This window comes from Lissotriton vulgaris, chromosome 1_1 (genome assembly GCF_964263255.1).
Source record: "Lissotriton vulgaris chromosome 1_1, aLisVul1.2, whole genome shotgun sequence".
NCBI classification, from domain to species: Eukaryota; Metazoa; Chordata; class Amphibia; order Caudata; family Salamandridae; genus Lissotriton; species Lissotriton vulgaris.
In genome coordinates this window covers 833,309,001-833,333,515 of record NC_141685.1, presented here as the reverse complement: position 1 = coordinate 833,333,515, position 24,515 = coordinate 833,309,001, and the positions used below count along the sequence as shown (strand labels likewise).

At 48.4% G+C, this 24,515-nt stretch overlaps 1 protein-coding gene across 1 annotated transcript in view; it reads left to right on the top strand.

Annotated features, from left to right (window-relative positions):
• ABCD3 (ATP binding cassette subfamily D member 3) overlaps positions 1-24,515 on the top strand; it is a 370,248-nt gene that overhangs the window by 101,368 nt on the left and 244,365 nt on the right. The gene's annotated exons all lie outside the window — the stretch shown is intronic.

Here is a 24,515-nt window from a genome sequence, read left to right as displayed (position 1 = left end):
TACTGTTCAATGCACAGCTTGTTTTATATTGTTATTTCTGACTCCATTTTCAGAGGGGCGCCCCGCTGACAATGGGCGCCCCGCTGACAATGGGCGCCCCGCTGACAATGGGCGCCCCGCTGACAATGGGCGCCCCGCTGACAATGGGCGCCCCGCTGAAAATTGGCACCCTAGTATCTGGCCCAGTTCGCCCATGCCTAAAGTCAGCCTTGGCTGTATATGTTAATTTCACAGAGCACTCTAGAGGGAATGTAGCCTCTTGCTCTTACAAATCAACCTTGTATGGCTTGATCATGCATTCTTTTTCATGGGACTTGTGAGACGTTGGCATGGTATATGCTGTCCACTAATTAAAGTGAACACCCTTTTATCAGTCCAAACAACCCATATGGTAATTTAAGACTTCAAAGAAAGGCTGTGGAGAGCAGCCATCAGGCTTAGTCTTGAAGGAATGTTAACCATCTTGTTTTACCAGAATGCAACCTTATAGTATTGATTAAATGAAAAGGAGAACCACACAGTATTTATAAAAATATGTATTTATTAATATAACACACTAAAGTACGACACCGTATCTTCTACACAAAGATACTCACAAATCACACAATACTGTAGCATAGAAACAATCCTAAGTAGCACTAATGCGAAGTGGGCTCCAGGGGGAGACTGAACTATATACTAAAATAGTGGTATAAGAGCCACGACTCGAGTCAAGACCGCGTCTAGAGGATGTAGAATCTCTGGGACTCCAAGGAACCACTCAAGGTGAGTAGGTAGGGACCCCACGGAGGACGCGTGCAGTGTGAGAACACGATCGCGGGCATTGTACAATTCTGTGGGAGAGTCGCAGTTGCGGTTTTAGTTTAAGGACCCTTCTGGGTGGACTACAAAGAAACCCCGTGGAACTTGGGAGGTTGGAGAGCCACCCCACCCGTGGATACTGTAGTACCAGTTACCTATCCCAGGGAAGCGCGGTGCATAGGGCTGAAGTGGCGTCGGAAACCACCGTCAAACTCAATTGAGGACTTCGAAGAAGAAGAGCCACTGCTGGGAAGAAGAAAAGTGTTTATTGGAATTCAAAGGGGTATTCTTGATGAAGAGTACCTGAAAGCAGAGGGGACTGAGTCTGGGTCACTCAGTAGACAAATGCCCACTGATTTCGGGTGTGTTGAGGGGGTTCTTGACTCTGCAGCCACAGGGACGAGGAGACGTCTAGGATGACCAGGAGCCAGATCTGAACTGTCCCACGAAGGATGTTGAATGCTGAAGGGTCGGTGTCCGGCTGGAGCACCAAAAAGCCTTGGCAGCGGCAAACCTCGCAGGAGGTCTAGGTAGGTTACGGTTTCTACCAGCAAGGTCCAGGAGACTGACCAAGCACAGGGGAGTCAGGGCAAGCAGTGTTGACCCCCAAGAGGACCCACAGGACGGAGACACAGGAGTCGCTAGTGGACCGTGAGCAGTTTTTAAAAGCAGCAGCCCAAGGAGCACTCTGTGCGAGGAGGCTGGAGTTCTTTGTAGGAAATGGTGCCAGAGATTGGGGCTACTCGTAGCCCAGTGCACCTGTTTTGGAAACACCAACAAGCATATGCACTTGCAAAAGTACACAGTGCACAAGGGTACGGGTATTGCAGCCCCCACAAGGGATTCTGACCTCAAACTGGGTGAGAGGGCAGCTCGGACCTTGGGACTTGGAAACCCACCTCCTGTGTTGCTGGAGCCTTCGGAGTCCATAGGAGCTCAGGAGCACCAGACTGAACAATTGATGTGGTGCCTGTGGTTGCAGGGGAGTGACTCCTTCACTGCAAGGGAGATATCTTCAGTAGTCCTTGATGCTCCTCAGGTCCTGCACGGAGCCTATATGGTGCATGGGCACAAACAATGCTTTCGATGGAGAGGGAGACTAAGTTTGGCCTAAACGAAGTCCAGAAAAGTCCAGTTGAAGGTCAGTGGTTTCTTGATCAGAATCTTGTCCATGTCAAATCTAGGGTCCTACAGCCAGGTAAGCCCCTTTGTACCCACGGGAGAGGGTTGGACAGATTCAGAAGAACCTCCCAGGCGAGAGTCTGGACAGTGGGGAGGTTACTCCCACATCCTTTGTCCAGTTTTGCGCCAGAGCAGGAGCCAATGGCTCCCAGGACTGGTTTGACCTGGACTATGCACAGAGACCCCAAATGTGCCCATCATGCAGACTTTCGGTCTCTGGCAAGCGCACCCACTCAGGCCTAATGCACTAAATCCTGTCTAAGAGGTGGTCACGCCTCCCTGTGATAGGATGCCTTTGTTCTGCCTTCCCCTGCTCAAGCTTGGCTCACAGCAGGAGGGCAGAAATGTGTGTCTGGTCGGCAGCAACAATTTTGGGCTCGGGACTAGAAGGCTGCTACCAGGTACACCGGGGAGCTCACAAAGCTCGTTCCTGAGGGGTAGAATCATACCTCCCACAACGGTTAAGGGTGTGGGGGTATGATTCCACAATGTTTGACACCAAATATGATAGGGTTACTTTCAGCCGTTTTAGAGATGGTCATCACTCGGTCGCATAATGCCACTGTATATGTCGTAAATGGCTGTAGCACTAACAACCCGGGAGAATGGACTCCGTAGGCTGCAGGGGTGTTCTGCTCATGCAGTGGCACCCTCTCACTTAGAACCAAGAACCCTGCCTTCAGGATTGTCAAGCCCTGCTATGGGGTGACTGTAGGTTTTAAGTGTACTGACCCTTAGATATAGTAAACCTTTAACTTAAGTAACCAATTTACACAAACTGCAATGAAAGGCCTGTAGGTTTTATTTTGTATGGCCTCTCATGAGTGGCATAATACTTGCTTCAATCCATGGGAGGCCTCTGGAGTACCCATGTCCTGGGTGCATGGGTACCATATATTAGGGACTGACGAGGAAACTCCAGTATCCAATCTGGAGTCTACCGCAGTACATTACATAACAGTTTAGGGAGAAAGCAGATAGACTGGGGCCCTGATTAACAGGATCCCAGTCAGACTAGTCAAAAACTGTATAACATGAAGCAAAAAATGGGGGTAAACATAAGAAGCAGATCCTACTTTCCTACAGAAATCAATACTGTACTCTCATTTGTTGTACGGTGCTCCTGGTAAAGCTGTTTAACCATGGTCAAAGGCTTGACAGGGGGGCTAGATAACTGTAGATGTGCTCACCTGTAGCTAGGTGTGGTGAAAGAATGGTACAAACTTGTAACCCTTAATACTTGGGCATTTGCTCACTGTTATCTTGGGCTGAACTCAGTTGGTTATTTTGAATTTCCATAATTGCTATTCCTGAGATTAATTTGCATGTAATGGATGTAAAAGTTGAATAATTCTCATTCTTTGAGTATACAAAAATCCTACTTTATTCGTCATAATTGTGAAGGATCGTTGAAAGTAGTCTTAAACTGTGAATCGTGTGTCCAGTGGAGTTCCAGCTGAAGTGTTGATGTTCACAACATTCAAATGGAATCGTGATTACACGATCGAACCATAATGTACAACTTCATCCATATGGAATTGAGCATTAATTTTCAATACGTATTGATAAGTATTGTAGAGCTCATGTGTGTCCAAGTGTAGTGTACTTATCTCAAGTATAAAGAGAGCACAAAATCAAATATTGTCCTATTTCTTATTGCGAAATTATTTAATTGTGTATTGCGTTTTGAATTGTGTTCTTTGCCAAATAAGAAAGCAGAGTGATTTACATAGAACATGAAGATATGTACTAGTCTGCACATAGAACATTTCTGCTGCTTGTTCAGCTTCACGACTTAATAGCGGATTGCATTTTTGGAGTCTATAAGCGGATTTAGCAAGGAGTTTGGTGATGGAGTTAGTTGAGGGGAGGGGGAGAGCTGAAGAGGTGGTAGTATTTTCATCGTAGAAACGTAGACAGAAAGGGATTTTTACATTATTTCTTAATTGTTCCGTATAGATCGCTTTAGAGCGTTAAATGTGGAAAAGGCAGGTCTGAGGCTCATACTTCCCTCCCTTTAAGCTAAGCAGCTGTCTAGAATTTTTCATAATGAAAGGAGTGTCTTTAACACTCAATCGGGAGTAAGGGTTGAAGAAGTTGTTTGAACTAGAACTCTGCTCCCTCTTGCTCAACACAGATTAATTATAATCTCCTCCCGATTGATCAGTCTTTTTGATTTTCACACTCCGCCTATGACTGATTTGATAAAAACCCATTTCCAAACACTAATTCTCACCCTCTTTTCTTCACCCTTGATGCCTTTCTCTATCTTCAATTAACAATTTGCACCCCAGTCTTTGAGCTCTTAACTCGCTTACCTTACTGCTTCAGATTGGACAACCTTTTTCACTTGTTAAATTGGTCTCTTACTGTTGGACCCGGCCCATTAGGCAGGTTCACCCCTAGACTTTTTGCGTTTTCCTAGCCTATTTATGGAACCTGGTATTGGTGATTTTAGGCCTCTGCGCACTTTTTCACTGTGGTACAGTGTAAAGTGCTTGAGCTCTCTGTGAATGAATGGTGAGTGACCTGCCCTCCCATAGGAATGAATGGGGAGTATGTATGCCCATGGTAGTTCCTGATGTGTGGGGAGTGCAGGGGCGAGTTTGGTATGTATCAACTCGTGAGAGTGAATGCTGCAAAATGATGTATGCGACATGGCTGTGTCTAGTCTAGAAGTCCTACTTTTGGAAGTTGGCATATTTGTGCAAGTTGGTGCTAGCGTGTGATTGGCTGGTGAGCCTGGCCCAGAGTGCATGGGCCTGTTTGTGGATTGACTGTCTGGTTTGAGGATGACAGGGGCTGGAGAGCCCAGGAGGTTGTCTGAAGTCAGCCCATGGATGAAAGGCAGCATCTGCTGCCAGGGAAGTGGGAGGAGATGGCACCTGATAGTGAAGGGCTGTTCCTGTGTAACTACAAAGCTGGCTCCACCTCCCGCTGGGCGACTGACACCTCTGTCCCTGATACTGAAGGGGACTTCCCTCTAAACCAGTCCAGCTGGTTCTCACACTGCCTGCTTAAAAGGACTTCAAAGGTTTTGCACTGTATAAAAAGGGGTTGTATCCCCTTCCAAATTGTTCTTGTTTTCAACTTGAATCTGCCAGGGGCTGCTGCTGCTTGAGCTCAGGGGAATCCCTGGCTCTGCCCAGCCCCTGGGCACCTGATGGACTTTCCTGGACTCCTGGGGGACCCCTCTGCCTTGCTGGGCTGATGGGGGGGACTTTGCTTGACCCCTGGGAATTTCTGGGATCTTTGCAGCATGGAGAAGCTGCATTTTCCTCTGGAGGGCGCTTGTGGGGGATTTCTAGCACCTGGAAGCGCTGTGCTTCCCCCTGAGCGCTCTGCCTGTTTTCTAGCGCTTTGGAGCGCTTTATTTTGATTATAGCGCTGAGGAGCGCTCTGCCCGCCCTGGCGAGTGCCCACCTCGCTTATTCTTAATTTTATCTAACTTCGGCTGCCCACGCCGTGATTGCCGCTGCCCGGGGGCCTGAAGACGCCCAGAAGTTGCCGTTGTCCGCGGTGAAGATCGAGCCCGCCGCGCTCTGATTGGGTGAGAGAGCCGAGCCCCCTCACCAGAGCCGCGACGGGATTGGCCCGTGGAACGCCGCGTCATCGGCGAGGCCGCGCTGCCATTGGTTGGCGACCTCGCGTCATGAGGGGCTCGTCGCAGGAGCCGCGACGCGATTGGCTGGGCCGCCCCTGAGGCCGGGGCACGAGGGAAGAGGCAGGGAGAAGATGGCGGCCGCTGCTGGGGCTCCCGTGTGCCGAGGGAGCCCCGAGTGAAGAAGTGAGCGGCTGACAGGGCTCCCGTGATGCGAGGGAGCCCTGCTGTATCCAGGAGCCGCCGCCGCCTGAGAGCCCCGCAGAGAAGAGCCGACGCCGCCTCCCAAGGTATCGGTGAGTGCGGGCGTGCAGGGGACAGTGCTGCTTCTGCTCCAGGAGGGAGCTCGAGGGGGTTCCATGCCGGTGAGGCAGAGTGGGTGCTTGGGCGGCCCCGGTTGGCAGTGGGTCGCCCCAACGTTAAACCAGAGCCTTGAGGCTCCACCGAAGGGGCAGAGTGGGGCAGAAGAGAGGAGGGGCGCCGGGACACGTTGTCGGTGTCCGCCCCCCCCAGTGGCGCGAGAGCGCGCCTGTGGCCAGTGTGAAGCCACGAGGGCTTCAAGGGCGGCCCCAGTTGACAGTGGGTCGCCCCAACGTGTTAGAGTCCGGTGAGGCTCATGGGGGCACCATTGCTTTAAGAGCCTGTGTGGCTCCAACGTGTGCAGTGTTGGCTTCAGAGCCTGTGTGGCTTAGCTGGCGCCGTTTTGTTGATTCTTCAGGTGCCCAGCACTTTGTGGGCACCTGCCACGTTTAGGCCTTTCTGTGATGTACACAGTTGCCCAGCACTTTGTGGGCAACTGCCACGTTTAGGCTTTTGTACTCTGTGACTGGCGCTGCATGGCAGCGCGCCCTGACATTGGACACAGGGCATCCTTGCCCCAACAAGGCCAGTTGGCCTAGGGACTGCCACAGGTAGTGGCTTATGTAGTGTTGGCGCAATGTGATTTCTATGCTTTTTTATAGTTATTGCTTATGTGAGTTTTTGCGCTATTGATTTATTAGGCACCTCTGAATGTTTATGCATTATGTGTCTTTCTTTCCATGCGCTGCACCTTGCACCTGCACATTATGTGTCTTTCTTTCCATGCGCTGCACCTTGTGTGTCTCATGTGTCTTCCTGCGCTGCACCCCTGAATGTATTTTATTGCATCATATGCTCTATTCTTAACACCTCTGAATGTTTATGGCATCATGTGTTTCTCTTTATTACTCCTCTGAATGTGTTCATGCATCATGGGTAAGGTGTGCTGGTTTATGCCCCTAAATGTGGTTATTCTTAGGTGGTTGTCTTTTCTACTCCTCTGAATGTAGGTTTATTGCATCATGAGTAATGTATTCTTTCTTAGACCCCTAATGCTGTGTGATACTTAGGTGGTTCTTCTTTCTTAGTACAGGTGGTCCTAGTAAGGTCCTGGTTCCTGTTACCAGTGGTTACTGGTGGTTATCGTTGATTATTATTTTATGTTACATTTATTCTTTATTCTAGAAGTGATTTGATATTCTACATTTTATCTAGAAGTGCTATATCTGAATATGACAGTGGCCCTTGTGGCCCTGTCTTGTGTACATAATCCCTGTGAATATTGCCCGTGCCAGTTGGCACCATGTATATGTGTGATTTTATCTGATGTGTTTTTACAATACAAAAGTTATTTTTATAATAACCTTGTGTGGAGTCTCTTCTGTGGTGTGCCTAGTATGTTGTTGCTGTTGTGCGCTGGCGCAAATGCTTTACACATTGCCTCCGAGTTTAGCCTTACTGCTTGAGCCAAGCTACCAAGGGGGTGAGCAGAGGTTATCTTGGCGTGTGACTTCCTTGCCCTGACTAGAATGGTGGTTTCTGCCTGGCTTTGGCGTCAGCCTTAGCCTACCAGAAATAGCCAGTTCTAACATTGTTGGTCAGCGGTGCGGATTTGGAACTTGTGTTTGCGCAGTGCCATAGCGACAACTGGCTACATTACAAAACTCTACAATTGTTTTTTCAGATAGTCACATGTTTGGGATTATTGTTTTTGATTTTTTTCCTCAAGAGTGTCATTTTCAAATGTGTTTCTGCGCTTTATGTTTAGTGGCAGATGAGAGAAAGTGACAGGGCGGGACGCCATTAGAGGGGGGAGGTTCCCATAGATTAGGAATCCCTTGCTGGGTCCCGTGCCCAATCCCAAATCCTGTCCCTGTGTGGGTAGATGGAAGAGAGGGAGTGGGAGGAGAAATGACTAGCTCAGGAGGGTGGTTGTTCCCTGAGTGTAGTGTGTGTGTCTGGATTCCCCAGTGTGGTAGGATCCAGTGGTGGCAGCTTTAATGTGTCCAGTGTGTTAATTCCCATTCCCCGCTCCCAGAGTTTGGTACCTGTGTCACGTGTGGTCAGGTTGAGTGATCAGGGGTGGTAGTAACTGCCTTACCAGTCCGAGGGGGGGGAGTGTGCGAATGAGTGATGTGCTGAACTGGAGGAGTTGGTGTGAGTTTTCTTTTTGTTAAAGAGCTTGCATGAGAGGTGTACCTCTGGTGATGTGCAGGAGGTCCTGCAGAGGCACTGGACAGGAAGGTGGATGTCTGGTGGCGTGCTAGATGTCTTGCAGAGGCATTAGGGAGTGGTTCCAAAAGGAGTGGCTTGTGTATCTGATGATCCTGTAAAGGGGAAGAGGTTCATGTGTAACCCAGCTTGGTCCCAGTAGTATGGTAGGGGTGTAGGGGCTCACGCCCTGTCTCAGTGGAGGCGGAGTGAGTGTGGGACGGTGTGTCCCACGTTGGCCTGAAACCCTATCTAAGGGCCTGGAGGGTTCCTTAAGGGAGCGCCAGGTCAGGGGCCTAAGCTGTACATAGGTCATTTGAGGAGGATCTTCCTGTGTCTAGAGGACGGGGAGTGTCTGTAACCAGAACTCCGGCGGTCCTAGTGTAGGGCAGTACCGCTCCTAAGTGGAGGGTGCAGAAGTCCTGGCTCGCTGAGCATTTGACCGTCTAGAGTGCTTGACCATTTGTGGGGCCTCTGGAGGTCGTTCCCCGAGGAGGGGGGAAAGCCAGGTTGGGGTGTGGCCTGACCTGGAAGGAGTACTGGAGGAAAGTGTGTCACTGATACGCCGCTGGCGTGTGCTCTGTCTAGCCTGGGACATACTGAGAATCACCCGGTGATAGGGAGTACTGGAGGAGAGTGTGTCGCTGATACGCCGCTGGCGTGTGCTCTGTCTAGCCTGAGACATACTGGAACTGGAAGGGGGTGCAGAGGGACGGTGTCCTTACTTCTGACCCCGGTGTAACCTGAGGGTTTAGATCTTAGGTTGGGAGACTAGGAAACTTCTAGGTCAAGAGGAATCTCTGCCAAAGTGGATCAGCTGAAGAGACTGAGGGGGCTGCCCTTGCTGTGTGTTCTGGGGCTCACCTGTAGTTTGTTGTTTCCACCAAGGTAGAGGAAAGGGGGCTTTGCTGTGTGCTGTGTCCCCCCCACCTGCTTGAAGAGGGACTGTGCTGTGTGCTTTGTACCTCAGAAGTAGAATAGTTTCCAGGTGGTAGACCAGTGATGGAGTGAGGTCCTGATCTGGTAGGAGAATTGCGTTCTGGTGAAGTGCTTTTCTGTGAGGGTGCGGAAACCCAGAAGTAGAGGTAGGGTGGGGCATTCTTGCCCGTGACCTCCGGTCCGCCTGAGGGTATGGTCCCTAGGTTGTTGGATCAGTGGTGGTTGTAGCTACACTGAGAGAGAGAGTGGAGCATGGCTATTGTGTGCCAGGGGTTACTACCCCCCACTCTGTGGATTAGTTAGGACCTGTGATTTGGATGGCCTATGGCCTGGTCTTGGCTGTGGATGACTAGTGTGTACCAGTGGGGTACCCTAGTTGAGTCAGAGAGTTATTATTTGGAGGAAACCATGTAGGTTCAGAGTGGCGAAAAACTGGACGGTGTCCCTGCTGTGCGAGGCCGTGTCCGTGGTTTTGTCGCCCAAAGCAGTGAAGCCCATCAGTGGTGTGATTGGTCTACCCTGCGTTTTGGCTGGAAGGGGGTTGTGTTGGACCCGGCCCATTAGGCAGGTTCACCCCTAGACTTTTTGCGTTTTCCTAGCCTATTTATGGAACCTGGTATTGGTGATTTTAGGCCTCTGCGCACTTTTTCACTGTGGTACAGTGTAAAGTGCTTGAGCTCTCTGTGAATGAATGGTGAGTGACCTGCCCTCCCATAGGAATGAATGGGGAGTATGTATGCCCATGGTAGTTCCTGATGTGTGGGGAGTGCAGGGGCGAGTTTGGTATGTATCAACTCGTGAGAGTGAATGCTGCAAAATGATGTATGCGACATGGCTGTGTCTAGTCTAGAAGTCCTACTTTTGGAAGTTGGCATATTTGTGCAAGTTGGTGCTAGCGTGTGATTGGCTGGTGAGCCTGGCCCAGAGTGCATGGGCCTGTTTGTGGATTGACTGTCTGGTTTGAGGATGACAGGGGCTGGAGAGCCCAGGAGGTTGTCTGAAGTCAGCCCATGGATGAAAGGCAGCATCTGCTGCCAGGGAAGTGGGAGGAGATGGCACCTGATAGTGAAGGGCTGTTCCTGTGTAACTACAAAGCTGGCTCCACCTCCCGCTGGGCGACTGACACCTCTGTCCCTGATACTGAAGGGGACTTCCCTCTAAACCAGTCCAGCTGGTTCTCACACTGCCTGCTTCAAAGGACTTCAAAGGTTTTGCACTGTATAAAAAGGGGTTGTATCCCCTTCCAAATTGTTCTTGTTTTCAACTTGAATCTGCCAGGGGCTGCTGCTGCTTGAGCTCAGGGGAATCCCTGGCTCTGCCCAGCCCCTGGGCACCTGATGGACTTTCCTGGACTCCTGGGGGACCCCTCTGCCTTGCTGGGCTGATGGGGGGGACTTTGCTTGACCCCTGGGAATTTCTGGGATCTTTGCAGCATGGAGAAGCTGCATTTTCCTCTGGAGGGCGCTTGTGGGGGATTTCTAGCACCTGGAAGCGCTGTGCTTCCCCCTGAGCGCTCTGCCTGTTTTCTAGCGCTTTGGAGCGCTTTATTTTGATTATAGCGCTGAGGAGCGCTCTGCCCGCCCTGGCGAGTGCCCACCTCGCTTATTCTTAATTTTATCTAACTTCGGCTGCCCACGCCGTGATTGCCGCTGCCCGGGGGCCTGAAGACGCCCAGAAGTTGCCGTTGTCCGCGGTGAAGATCGAGCCCGCCGCGCTCTGATTGGGTGAGAGAGCCGAGCCCCCTCACCAGAGCCGCGACGGGATTGGCCCGTGGAACGCCGCGTCATCGGCGAGGCCGCGCTGCCATTGGTTGGCGACCTCGCGTCATGAGGGGCTCGTCGCAGGAGCCGCGACGCGATTGGCTGGGCCGCCCCTGAGGCCGGGGCACGAGGGAAGAGGCAGGGAGAAGATGGCGGCCGCTGCTGGGGCTCCCGTGTGCCGAGGGAGCCCCGAGTGAAGAAGTGAGCGGCTGACAGGGCTCCCGTGATGCGAGGGAGCCCTGCTGTATCCAGGAGCCGCCGCCGCCTGAGAGCCCCGCAGAGAAGAGCCGACGCCGCCTCCCAAGGTATCGGTTAGTGCGGGCGTGCAGGGGACAGTGCTGCTTCTGCTCCAGGAGGGAGCTCGAGGGGGTTCCATGCCGGTGAGGCAGAGTGGGTGCTTGGGCGGCCCCGGTTGGCAGTGGGTCGCCCCAACGTTAAACCAGAGCCTTGAGGCTCCACCGAAGGGGCAGAGTGGGGCAGAAGAGAGGAGGGGCGCCGGGACACGTTGTCGGTGTCCGCCCCCCCCAGTGGCGCGAGAGCGCGCCTGTGGCCAGTGTGAAGCCACGAGGGCTTCAAGGGCGGCCCCAGTTGACAGTGGGTCGCCCCAACGTGTTAGAGTCCGGTGAGGCTCATGGGGGCACCATTGCTTTAAGAGCCTGTGTGGCTCCAACGTGCGCAGTGTTGGCTTCAGAGCCTGTGTGGCTTAGCTGGCGCCGTTTTGTTGATTCTTCAGGTGCCCAGCACTTTGTGGGCACCTGCCACGTTTAGGCCTTTCTGTGATGTACACAGTTGCCCAGCACTTTGTGGGCAACTGCCACGTTTAGGCTTTTGTACTCTGTGACTGGCGCTGCATGGCAGCGCGCCCTGACATTGGACACAGGGCATCCTTGCCCCAACAAGGCCAGTTGGCCTAGGGACTGCCACAGGTAGTGGCTTATGTAGTGTTGGCGCAATGTGATTTCTATGCTTTTTTATAGTTATTGCTTATGTGAGTTTTTGCGCTATTGATTTATTAGGCACCTCTGAATGTTTATGCATTATGTGTCTTTCTTTCCATGCGCTGCACCTCTGAATGGTTAGTCATCATGTGTCTTCCTGCGCTGCACCCCTGAATGTATTTTATTGCATCATATGCTCTATTCTTAACACCTCTGAATGTTTATGGCATCATGTGTTTCTCTTTATTACTCCTCTGAATGTGTTCATGCATCATGGGTAAGGTGTGCTGGTTTATGCCCCTAAATGTGGTTATTCTTAGGTGGTTGTCTTTTCTACTCCTCTGAATGTAGGTTTATTGCATCATGAGTAATGTATTCTTTCTTAGACCCCTAATGCTGTGTGATACTTAGGTGGTTCTTCTTTCTTAGTACAGGTGGTCCTAGTAAGGTCCTGGTTCCTGTTACCAGTGGTTACTGGTGGTTATCGTTGATTATTATTTTATGTTACATTTATTCTTTATTCTAGAAGTGATTTGATATTCTACATTTTATCTAGAAGTGCTATATCTGAATATGACAGTGGCCCTGTCTTGTGTACATAATCCCTGTGAATATTGCCCGTGCCAGTTGGCACCATGTATATGTGTGATTTTATCTGATGTGTTTTTACAATACAAAAGTTATTTTTATAATAACCTTGTGTGGAGTCTCTTCTGTGGTGTGCCTAGTATGTTGTTGCTGTTGTGCGCTGGCGCAAATGCTTTACACATTGCCTCCGAGTTTAGCCTTACTGCTTGAGCCAAGCTACCAAGGGGGTGAGCAGAGGTTATCTTGGCGTGTGACTTCCTTGCCCTGACTAGAATGGTGGTTTGTGCCTGGCTTTGGCGTCAGCCTTAGCCTACCAGAAATAGCCAGTTCTAACACTTACAATGTTACTTTTCTGCTAAAAATCAAGTTTTTACCAATTGCCCTTGCTACCTTCGCATCAGACTCAGAACTGTTTTCAAACGCCACAATGTCCCCTCTATTCTTTTGCCATCTTGCGATGTACTGTACCTCTAGTTCCTTCTCCTCTTCTTCGACCTCACCATTTCCTCAGGTTTCTTCCATGGCTTTTTTTAAACATGTTATCATTCTACTTAAACAACCTTCCCTTGACTCCCCTGCTTTCATCCGGTCTCCCTCCTTCCTTGTCTCTCTAAGCCCTTTGAAGACATGGTGCATCACCAACTCTCTGTATTACTTGACACTCGTTGCCTACTTCATCCTCTGCAGTTTCAACCCTACCCTACCTTTTGAAACTGTTCTCCTTCCAGTCCTTAACTATCTCTACTATGCTCGCTTCTTCAAGCTTTTAACTTTTCTTATTCTTCTTGATTTGTCTTCTGTATTTGACTCTGCAGACCACACAGCCTTTTTTCAGTTCTTTTCTTCCACCTCTTCGGTACTATGCTATGAGTTGCAGCCCTCTTTTCCATCCATTCAAGCTTATTCTGTCTCTTGGGCATATACTCTCATTCTTACTTTTTCCAGTTCTGCTGTGGGAGGGGGATTCATGGGACGAGGGGAAAGTTACTGTTTTTATGTTCTGTTACGAAGTACCTTGCCTCAGATGACACAGAGTGCTTGCTATGACCGATTACATGTCCGCGAAACAGCCTACCCTGTACACCTGTCTCCATTCTCAGAATTTGTGACATGCCCTCATGGTTGATGTAAATGGTGTGCGGATGGACGAGCGGCCCTTCTCGCTAAGCGCCCTCACATGGAATGTCAGGGGGCTGAAGGATCACAGAAAACTCAGAAAGGTGTTAAGCTACCTTAGACGCCACAATATTGATATAGCACTCTTGCAGGAAACACACCTCCCACTCACGAGTAGAATGCTGCACACTAGGGACCTAGCGGGGTGTATAGCAGCTGCTGGATTCACCACACACGGGAGGGGAGGGGAGGGGAGGGGAGGGGAGGGGAGGCGTCATCACATGGGTAAACCCAAAAACAAACATTCAAGTACAGACGTTGGGTGCGGACACTGAGGGAAGGTATGTTAGAGCGTCCTGTAAGGGGCTAGGGATGGACCTGCTGGTACTCAACCCTTATGGCCCCAATTACGACTCCCCTGACTTCTTTGACACACTGGCCAGTGAGATAGCTAGACACGACAATCCACACGTACTGTGGGGTGGGGACTTTAATTTAACGCTAAACCAGGACATAGACAGATCATCGGGTCCCCCCCGACGGCCCTAGTCAGCCGCACAATCGCTCACAGCAAAGTTAGTGATGTTAGACATGATAGACGTGTGGAGGAGTAGAAATGTTGGGAGGGGCGGCTTCACACACTATTCCGCTTTTCACGAGATACACACGAGAATAGACTACTGGTTTGCCACTGCAGGGATCAATCGTTCCGTTAGGCAGTGTAAGGTGCTCCCGTGCACACTCTCAGACCACTCTCCTGTACTGATAGCCTTGGATACCCCTGTGAGGGGATACGCTCCATTCACATGGCGCTTACCGCCTTACTCCCTCCTAGACCCGATCTTTCGCGGGGAGTTAGCGGGAGGCGATTGATGTGTTCTTCGAGAAGAATGTGGGGTCAGTGGAGGACTTCCAAACGATCTGGGAGGCTTTTAAGGTCTATATTAGAGGCATAGCGATGTCCAAGCACTCCAGTGTTCTGAAGGCTACAAGGGCCAAACTGGCTGAACTGGAGCAAAGGCTGCAGGCACTCGAGGAACAAAGACGATCAAACCCCGACGACACTGTAGAGGGAGACATTAAGCGCCTACTGGTAGAGTACCACGAGCCCGCAGATAGGGAGGTCCAACATCTAGGCAAGTATGCCACGGCCCGAACATACGCTGAGGGGGAGCGGCCAGGCTCCGCTTTGGCTAACGTTAAGGGCCGCAGGGGAAAGGCGCTAATTTCAGAACTGAGAAAGGCAGGCAGAGACAGGTTGACGGATGAGGCGGAAATCGCCACGGTCTTCAGAGATTACTATTCGGAGCTGTACTCTTCCAAAGGTAGCGACATGCCGGCTGAAATACTAGACTATCTGGAACACATAAAGCTCCTGTTCCTCCCGAATTCCGAAAGGGAATTCCTCATGTGCCCTATACAGTTAGACAAAATCAGAGACTCACTGGCCTCTGAGATCGGGCAGCGCGCCAGGAATAGACAGACTCTCAGTCGACTTCTATATAGCATTTAAAGAACTCCTACTGCCGCACGTGCATACCCTCCTGGAGGACATCTGTGTCCAAGGCACCATGCCCAGCTCCATGAGGGAGGCAATGATTGTCCCCATTCTAAAACCGGATAGGCCACATGACGATTGTGGCTCGTATCGCCCAATATCGTTGCTAAACGTCAACACCAAATTGTACGCTAAAGTCCTGACGACTAGGCTCGCGTTGCTGGCCCCTGACTTAGTGGCCCCAGAACAGGCGTGATTATCCCATCCAGAAACTTGACATTCAATATAAGGACAGTGTTAGGAACCATCCAACATGTGAAGCAGGATGTACCGGCAGTGGGGCTCTTTCTAGACATGGAGAAGGCGTTTGACTCCGTAGAGTGGTCGTATGGGGCTTGGCGAACCCTTCATTCAAATGATAGGCGCACTCTATGACTGCCCCTCGGCAAGGGTGCGTGTGGGCAACGCGATCTCCCACCCCCTATACATAAGCAGGGGCACCCGGCAGGGATGCCCTTTATCCCCCTTGCTGTACGCACTTGCTGCAGAGCCTCTGGCCTGTGCGCTGAGAGAGTATCATAGCCACGAGGGCATACGATTCCCCAAGTACAAAATAGTTGTGTCCATGTATGCGGATGATACGCTACTATACGCACATGACCCCGCTACCACACTTCCCCCACTCCTGAGAGAGGTGGTTTGTTTCGGAGCACGATCAAGACTCCAAGTTAACTGGGCAAAGTCGGTGGTACTGCCCCTAACTCCAGTGACCAAACGAGTGGAGACAGAGTTCCCTGTCCAGTGGACGGAAGACCCGATTAGGTACCTAAGGATTCAGATCCACACGGATCCGGACCTGCTCATCAGTCAGAACTACGGGAGAGCGGTCAGTAGGCTGGAGGACGATGTAGAGATCTGGTGTAGACTGCCTCTTACACTGATGGGCCGTATAGCCATTATGAAGATGGTAGTACTACCGAGATTCTTGTTCCTTTTTAGGGCCCTGCCAATGGTGCTCTCTAAGGCCTTCTTCCAACGCTTAACAAGCCTGATGATAAAACTAGCGTGGGCAGGGAAACAGCCGAGTCAAATGGGCAACGCTCACCCTCCCGTACAGCTTGGGGGGCTTGGCTACGCCGGACCTGGAATTGTACTACAGACTGGCCCAGGCATCACACCTCTAAACCTGGGTTCATGGCGATAAGCAAATTCCGCATGTCCGGATGGAGCGACTATTTGCTCATCCGCTACAGCTCCCGGCAACGGTCTGCAAGCCGCAGGATCGACTAACGGGAATATTGGATTCCGTCTCCTCCACTAATCACGCTTGGCACACTCTCCTGCTTCGACAGGAAGGGGCGACTATATACTCGCCAGAGATGCCGATAGAGTGGATGCTTTGGCTCCCGCCCATGGCTGAAAGAGCGGTCATAAAGGAACTAGCGAAATTGGGACTAAGTAAAGCGGGTGACTTATTCCAGGACGGCATTGTCAAAACCAGGGAACAAACTCGAGGAGATAGAAGTGAACCTACGCTACTTCAAAGATTCCACTTTCATAGAACCCGGAGTGCCCTCTCGGAGCTTCTGGGCACAGATATGGCAGAGCCTCCGGATGTCCCAGAACGGACGTATGTGATTACACACAAGGAACCCAAGAAGCTCCTAACAAATATCTACAGCATAGCTAGGTCACAAGGTGCGCACCAACTCATGAAAGCCAGGCTGGAATGGCAGAGAGATCTAGAAGTCACGCTTGACGATGCGACATGGCGCTATTGCTCTGAAAATACGAAATGTATCTCTCTAAATGGGAAACATTGGCTCATACATTACAACTTCCTCCAAAAGGTGTACTACACCCCGGCACGGCTTCACAGATATGGGCTGCGACCCGAGGCTAACTGCGAACGCTGCCGCGTGGCGGATGCCGACTTCCTGTATTTGTCGTGGGGATGCCCCGCTGTACAGGCATTCTGGCGCGAAATATTTGCGGAAATGAGCAAAATATTGGAGGTTGACTTGGACGTCGATCCGGGTATAGCACTCATAGGCAATTCAGAGGGCTCCCGGGTACGATACGCAGACTCAGACATGGGGATGCTAATGGCCAGGAGAGTGGTGGCCCAGTGTTGGATGCGAGGCCCTCTGCAGACTAAGGCCAGATGGGCTCGAGGTATCCTGTACTGTAGCTCACAGACGGAGACGTACAGCGAATTACTACCCCCAAAGAGCCGCCCGAAAAACTTCTGGGCCCTATACCAGACTTACTTGCAGGGACAGCAAAATGAGGACGTATGCTCCACAGATAACGTCTCCCAGGGGTAGGAGGCTAGAGCCAAAATCGACATTGTGCGGAGCACTTGAAACGCAGTGGCGGAACGGGAGTAGGTATGGGTGTTCTACCACGGGAAAGGATAGTAAGCGAAGGGGAGGTAAATAGAGCACGGGTCGAACTAGCGGGGGCTCACTAGGGGGAATATACAGCACACGCAGGTACATCTAGACGCCGCACTAACAACTAGACAGGTAGCCTGAACATGAACTGGGCACTTTTCCATTGGGCTTACAGGTAAGAATGGGTAGGGGGTTAGGAACAGGTTAGGCTACCACACTTGCGGATAAATTGAAGTAGAGCAGGAGGTTCTTCTGAGGCTAGGGGGTGGGAGGGGGGCGGGACGTTAACGACACTAATGGACTTGCATCAGTCCACTTTGACACGAGTCATCAGGTACTGTTGCCAGACTGAAATGAAGTACAACGGGGGAGTTATGGGTTTTTGAAGAGGGTGAAAAGTTAAAAAAATGCACATGAAAATTTGAAACCGGCTGCGCTAGGGATCAAGACTGATTACTGAGAAAACGTTATCTGTTTAACGCCGCCGGCACCCCGGGTTGTTGGCCACCAGGCTGTGTAACATACGGTATAGCTTTGCCTGAATTGCTTGTGATACGGCCAGCCCAGAGAAGTTGTAGGACAGAAGCTGTGTCAATTGAATTTTTTGTGCAATAAAAATGTAATTAAAAAAAAATAATTAATACAGTTCTCCTATAGATTATTCATTCTGACGGAATATTTTGTTCCAGGATCAATTCTTGTCTAGCCATGCACACATATGTCGTATGAGTATGACTGCTTCCCCAAAGCAATGCCACTAGTGCAGGGAAGGCATGTGGCTGTATGAAACAGGATTTTCTGAGAATTGTGCTTGCGAATGGTTGCCTGCCCCTGAATGCTATTGCAATGCTAAAGGTCCATGAATGTGGAAAAGGAAGCAACTCCTACCTCACAGCGGCAGTCATTCCTACTCCTATTCAGTTGTGCTGCTTGAACACTGGTTCGCTCTTTTGCTGACTAGTCCAAAATTATCGTTTTTTGGAAAGATATACGGCCAGATTCATCATTGTGAAGTTTTGCGAGTCTGAAATAGCGATTCATAAGGAATCGCTATTCCAGACTCGCAAAACGGGATTCATGTAGGAATAAATATTTTTTGCGATTCCTACAGATTCCTTATTTGCGATTAGCTAATTGCTAATCGCAAATAAGGAATAACTCCCCATTCATTCCTATGGGCCTAAAGGCCCATAGGAATGCATGGGTAGTCATTCCTTATTTGCGATTAGCAATTAGCTAATCGCAAATGAGATTGCGATTTCAAGGGGGCAGGGGTGTCCAAAGGACACGCTGTAACACCCCTGAAATGTCAAATTACACAGATGTTACACACACACACATGTCCAAAAGACATGTGTGTGTGTAACATGCAACTTAGAAAAATGCTTTTAAAAGCATTTTTCTTAGTTTTCGCTATTTACCACGAGGTTTGACCTCGCTGTAAATAGAGGCCCAAAATTGCAAAATCGCAATTTGTAAATGTTTCAAGAATAGCATTTAAGGAATCTCTAATAGAGATTCCTTAAATGCTATTCCACGTAAACTTGCGAGTTCTGAAATAGCGAATTTTGCTTTTGGGATGATGAATCCCAAATGCAAAAATTGCACTCACAAAGGGCCAGATTCTCAGAATCTGGCCCTTTGCGAGCGCAATTACCTTTCATGAATCAGGCTGTTATTGAACTATACTTTTAATTGCGATTTAGTCTGCCTGGAATAGACTGATTTCATTAGGTGACCCTAGTTCTAACTATAAAGTTAATTGCAGAAAAATAAAAGTAATATTTAGGATTTCAATCACCTCAGTTATTCTCCAAACCAATTGTAAATTCTCGGGTCATCAATCACACATAATCTACGTGATTATTACCAACTCCAAACTGTGAATAAACCTAACAGAGCACTGCAGTTGAGCCTGCTAAAGTGTTAACATTAAAATGTCAATTTTGCAGAAAATGTTTTCTCTTGAAACCCCTCTTGGATCTGCCATTCTGCGTACTGCAGCACATTCATAATCTGAATAATGCTTGGTGCATGAAGAGGGCTCAGTTAAGATTGTGTTTTGAAGCACCACAGCACTGTAGACCACCACAATTCAACATTAAAGCAGAGAAAATTCACAGCGAGTAAAATCCTAAAACTAGGAGTGGGTTCTCTTGATGAATGAGGAGTCGCAATTCAGTAGTGGGAAATATACCATAAGGCAAGCTTATGATTTTGTGTCTCCAACGAGTAGCTCGTGAGGTACCAGTAGCTCTCCAGCTACCTGTGATTAGCGCTCCTGTTTTCAGACAAGCCTACTAATATAAAATCTTTTGCTTGGTTGAATTCTTATTATATGCATACTAAAACTTAAAAGCATTCTCTTGGGATGAAAATGTGTCTTTTTTCAGAACTCGTAAACTGATGTTTGGCAAAAAATAGGTGCTAATTTAAAATGCTTTTACAACTATTATTGAGTTGGGGAGATGTATTATTCATACTACTACCTTAGTGCCAGGGGGGTTGCAGCTACGGCTTTTATGTACTACCCATGTACAGTCAAAATCTCAGACTTCTTTTACATTGGTGCTGGAAACCCTGACTATATTGGATGAGGTGGTCACTATTCCATCCCTAATATTAGTAGCTCCGGATGATTCCCATTGAACTTGAGTAGTTCCTGTTACAGAAAAGTTTGGAGACCCCTAAAATATCTCCACTTCTAATTTAAACAAATTAATCTGAAAAATGTTCACGTTCCCAGTCAAATATTGTAAAAGAATTCTATGTTTCGGTGCCCATGTACAAAATTCTTTATGGTTCTAGACTGTTAATCGCAGAATTTACAGCCTCAAAACAAATCCAGTTCTTGTGCTCCATCAAGGCTTCTAACATTGAGATGTTTGAAAGCACTCTGTTCGACGGCTGGATGAGTACTTCCTCATTTCAAGCTATATTTGTGGGTAGTTCCGAAATTTCTGATGTCCAGTGTTAGCAGTAAAATGGCAAACGCATTTGTGTTTTTTACTTCTCCTATTCCAGGTTTAAATACCCATGTCAATGCTCACAGCCAAAACAAAAAAAGACATGTCTTCTTTCAGAATATAGATCATGCTTGTGCATCCCCCACTATCACATTAGTCTCTACTGCTCTGCCCCGCAAGGTATTTTGAATTCTTACCTGCCCCAACCACGATTTCCGGGAGATAGCTTCTGGTTTTTATATATTTTTGGACTTTAAAGCTCTTGCTCATTTTCAGTCTCATTCAGGACATTTTCATCATTTGTTTAGAGATCTTTAAACTTGGTGGATTTTTTTATATTAGTTTCTATTTTTCTAGAGATGACTTTCACAGTTCTTTTGAGATGACCGTCTGCGAAATGTCTCATAGCGGGCTGTAAAGGTCTACTGGCATTCTTCAGTTGAAATGGTGTATGCTCAAATTGTATTTGCTAATACTTTTTCTTATTCTGTACAAGGTTCTGAAACTTACGATTTTCGAGCAAAGCCAAATGTATGTTCTGACTAGACTATTATTCTCGTCCATCATAGTATTTATTTTTCCATATAAGACACTTGTCCCCTATAATGGTCTTTTAATAGGAACAATATACATGTACTATTATTATGTCAGGGAAATGTGGTGCTACTGCCCTTGCTTGATCTATATTTTGGGGGTTGATGTTTGTGTGAAACCTTTAACTATCATCTTTGTATCCCTCTGCTCTCTCATACACTGAATCTTTCCTGAATCCCATTTGTCAGTCTGACAATTGACCCTTCCTTTTTGAACTGTCACAGGGTAGTAAGTACCTAACATGGCCTACTGTATTGTCTCTTCTACAGAGCATGCACTTTTTCGACTCCCTGGTCAAATGGTTGATACTTACTTTGGTTCTGAAATTTAAAACAACTCTTTAAAAACTGTGTGTTAATAGAATGAGAATTTTCAGTCCGTTTATAGATGTAGGCCCAAATGCAGGCCAAAATGTCCTGGACTGTGAGAATAGTTGGAGAAAGCATTGTCAGACGCCTGACTGCGGATGTACAGGTGAGGGCACCACAGACACTAAAGACAGAATTATGAGCTTGGCGGTCCGAGGACCGCTAGACTTACGGTGACAGCTCAACCACCACTGCATTGGAAGTTCAACCGCTCTAGTACTTCTTTGGTAGTCGGACTGCCATTTGACTGCCCAAGCCTCCAAATAACCGCATTCCCTGGCTGTGGTGCGGCAGTCAGCGCCTTACTATATGCTAGCACTGCCGCTCCGGCACCGCCATGCATATTAAGAGTTTCCTGACCACCAGCAGTTGCATGGAGCATCTTACTTCATGCAACTGCTGGATGGCCAAGAAAAAAGGGCGCCCCTACAGGTCTCCCCTTCACCCATGCATGTTTATGCATGCAGGGGGTACATGTTGTGCCTCCTGTGTGCATGCACCCTCAGTTCCAGCATGACATGGATTTTACAGTCAATGCCATGCTGGAAAGCTCTGTGGAGGTACCACAGTGTTGCCTTTCTAATGCTTCCATAGAATCCTTTGAAAGGCACTGCCACAGGGCTGCCACACCGCCGCCCACCAGACCATGATTTAACTTGTAATCTGGCGGTTCTGTGTGGTGGTCCCGGGGCGGGGTGGTGGCATGACGGGCCACTTCAGGACTGCCAAACTATTAGTCAGGCCCTAAGTGTGGTAATAATCCTTTATTTTTGGGTTTGCTCCTTTCGATAACCAAGCTTGTAAGGAAACACCTGCGTTTGCAGCCTCTTCGTCTACCTGCCTTTCCCACCATCGCTCTGTTTAGCAGACTGGTGGCCAGGGTAATTTGGCCCTGTCCCAGTTCCAAAAAAGGTTGTAAAAATCCTGGGTGTTAAGCTTGACCACATTCCTTGCTAGGAAATTTCAGGTTAGCACTACCTGCTTCGCAACTATGCGTCTTTACAAAAAGAAAAAAGTCCTCTCTTGACTTCCATCGAATTCTAGAAAGACACTGGGCCAGGCACTAATCCTGAGTCGCCTTGATTAAGTCAACCCTTTGTTCATGGCAGCCAATGACACCCTCTTGTCCAAATTGCAGGTAGTGCAGAATACTGCACAAGCCTCAACTGCAACCCCCCCTCTTGATCTGTCACTAAATCTAGAACTTTAAAAGATCTACATTCGTTGCCCAGCAGGCAACGTGTATTTTTCAAGCTTTGTTGTTTGACCAATAAAGATCTCAGGCACACGCTTCCTAGCTATTCTCACTTCAGACTCTCCCGTTACCAACCCTCCAGGTCCCTCCGGTCTGCTAATGAGGCATTCCTCAAGATCCTGCCTCTCTGTGAAGCCAGATCTGGGGCTTGATCTCTTTTGTACCTCGCCCCAGGTTACTGGAACAAGCTTCACCCTAATATTGGCACCTGTCCTGACCACTCCATGTTTAAAAAACATAGTTTTAATTATTTTGGTGCCACCTGTCCAATAGAAAGAGCCGAAATACTCCTTAGGGAGTGAGTCGTTGCACCGTATAAGAGCCTTTACCATAGCACTTTTGTACCTTCCCAGGTTATTTATTTATATTTTTCTAATGTCCGAAGGAGCAAAACAATCTTTGTGTACGCTATAGTGAGCTTGCATTCCAACATCCTTGGTGCATTGTTCTGCGCCCTTCATCCTTCTAGATTGAAAGGATTCCTTTCATACATCACCAGAGCAGGGATGCTAGTGACCTGTGGGATTCCCCCCATACATCACCAGAGCAGGGATGCTAGTGACCTGTAGAAATGATGCTCTCAGCAAGGAAACAACTACAGCAAGACATACATGGGAAAACCCTCTAGTTTTGCGATGTTGGGCATTAGCTCGATCTATGCAGTAGGAAAAGTGATTATTCAGGATTTTGCTTTACTACATCAGTTGCGCTACATCAAGAGTGAAGGCAAGCTTTCACCAACATTATCAGATTTCTTTCCCACTGCTATCCCTCTGAAGCCCTTCTTGGGATTGGGATGACAGTTTGTATGCAAACTGCATCTTGTGTGGTTACTAAAGGACCATTATTCTTGGTAATGTCCATTTAAGTCTTAATATTTGATTTGGAAAGACCTCATTGGTTACCTACATTCTGAATTTCTCTCTTCGTTGTGCATTTTAACCATGCACTTACATCCAGCTTCCTCTTTTCATAATGCGTGGGATTTTCCACCTCGGAGTGATCGAAATTTACCAAGACGTAATGCATTGAGAATTCGTAAGTAAATTAATTGCAAGAAAAAATAATTGACCTTTTTAATCTCCAGACCTCATTCCTAGGCCACCGGTGCTTTGGTGTTTCTTTTACCTCTCAACCAAATGCACATCTTGTTGTTCACTTTCACCAGCACCCAATTGTCTTTCCCATGGAAAACTGTATGGGCTTAATTAACCCTGACCCCAAAATCTATCACCTGGCACTGTGGTGTCCAAGTAGTTTGTATACAGCGCTCATAATGTAGTGATTCAGGATTCCTCAACTCTGGATATTTTCACAATTAAGGAAAGTTGCTCTCAACTAGAGTCCCAAGTTGTCTTCTACTACGAAGAAAGCATACAGTAGTGTTGTAAATGAATCTAGGACCCTAGTGTAATTTTCCCGATTCATGCCCTTATATAGGTATAAATTACATGATCCTTATATAGGCATTGAAATCATTACCATATTTAGACTGAGCCTATGCAGCCCAAATACGGCATGGCTACTTCCATTAAGTTCCGAGAATCAACAACGATTTCTTAGAAAAACTCGCCTTCAGCAGCTAGGGACTTCCCCTCACCTGAATACTAATTTATCTAGGAAATCATGGAGTTTTCACATTACTGGGTCTTTGAGTGATGTTATTAAGTCCAATCATACGGCACCTTCAAAGTATAAATATGCCTACATTTGCCCAGAATAACACACGGTGGTTTGGAGCAGAACGACTAACTACTTGCCCGACGCCCCTGCAGCAGCAAGTGCCAAAGGAAGCCGACCCTCCAGCTGACGCACTGAGAGACGCTGTCTTTTCTCTTGACGAGAAATCCAGCTCTAGTGTATCCAGGCTACCCTTGCAGGTTGCTGGGAAATAGAGTCCTGAGAGAGAGATACAAGACCTCCTTCATTCTTAAAATCAAGGTACGGAGCTGATTAGACCCTTAGAGAATTCCTGGATAGATCCTTGGCAGAGAAATACTAA